This window comes from Apium graveolens, chromosome 5 (genome assembly GCF_009905375.1).
Source record: "Apium graveolens cultivar Ventura chromosome 5, ASM990537v1, whole genome shotgun sequence".
NCBI classification, from domain to species: domain Eukaryota; kingdom Viridiplantae; phylum Streptophyta; class Magnoliopsida; order Apiales; family Apiaceae; genus Apium; species Apium graveolens.
In genome coordinates, this window is record NC_133651.1 from 102,562,665 (window position 1) to 102,563,975 (window position 1,311).

General features: G+C 43.1%; 1 non-coding gene across 1 annotated transcript; it reads left to right on the top strand.

Moving 5' to 3' along the window:
• Positions 1–944: 944 nt before the first annotated feature.
• On the top strand, positions 945–1,051 carry LOC141663274 (small nucleolar RNA R71). The gene has a single exon (XR_012551351.1). It is a non-coding gene; the product is annotated as a small nucleolar RNA R71 (small nucleolar RNA).
• Positions 1,052–1,311: the final 260 nt, after the last annotated feature.

Consider the following 1,311-nt stretch of genomic DNA (forward strand, 5'->3'; position numbering starts at 1 on the left):
GAGGAGTGTGTTCCACAGTAGTCTTTCTTGGTTCCACCTATGCTTCCTTTTGCACTTCTTCTTCAGCCACAACTGTATTTTCTGAATCTTGAGATTTTTCAGGCTCTTCGTCTTGCTGAATTTGGGGGCTTGCAACCTTTCCAGACCTTAAGGTGATGGTGTTCACATGTTCTTCAACTTCCCTCTTGCCTGGATTGGATTCTGTATCACTAGGAAGCATTCCTGGTGGCCGAATCAATAAGGCATTAGCAATTTGCCCTATTTGGTTCTCCAGAGTCTTGATAGAAATAGCCTGGCTTTGGCATATAAGAGCCTGGTTTTTGCACATAAGCCGTAACTCCTCCAATTCAGATTTTTTACTCGAAGATAGACCTGCATCATGATTTTGTTATTGAATTTGGAGTTGTTGTTTTGGTGCAATTTATTGCTGAAAACCAGGAGGGTTGAATAGCTTATTTCCAAACTGCTGGAACGGCTGTTGCATCGCATTCTGATTGTTGCTCCAGCTGAAGTTAGGATGATTCCAGTTGTCAGGATGATAAGTGTCTGGAACTGGTTGTTGCGATCTCTGAAAGTTGCTCACAAACTGAGCTGATTCACTAGATATAGCGCATTGCTCTGTCACATGCGAACCTGCACATAGCTCACAAACACTAATTATCTGCTTAACACCATAGTTAGCCAGAGAATCGATCTTCATAGACAACGCCTTTAGTTGAGCAGTGATAGTCGTAGCTGTATCCACCTCAAGAACTCCTGTTACCTTGCTCTGTGGAAATCTCTGGGATGGATACTGATATTCATTAGCATCCATTAGTTCAATTAGATCATAAGCTTCCTCATAGCTCTTTGCCCATAATACTCCACCTGCTGCTGCATCGAGCATGGGTCTGGACTGTGCTCCCAACCCATTGTAAAAACAATTGATGATCATCCAATCAGGCATTCTATGATGAGGACACTTCCTAAGCATCTCCTTGTAGCGCTCCCAAGCTTCATATAAAGATTCTCCTGATTGCTACGCAAATTGAGTAAGAGCATTCCTGATTGTAGCTCTCTTCGCCATATGGAAGAATTTAGTAAGAAACTTCTGAGCAAGATCTTCCCAAGTAGTAATCGAACCAGCTGGTAGAGAGTGTAAGCAGCTCTTAGCTTTGTCCCTCAGAGATAATGGGAACAGTCTCAGCTTCACAGCATCTTTAGAAACACCATTGAACCTGAAGGTGTCGCAGATCTCTATGAAGTCCCTAATGTGTGTACTGGGATCTTCCATTGGAGAACCCCCAAACTGGACTGAAGTCTGTACCCATT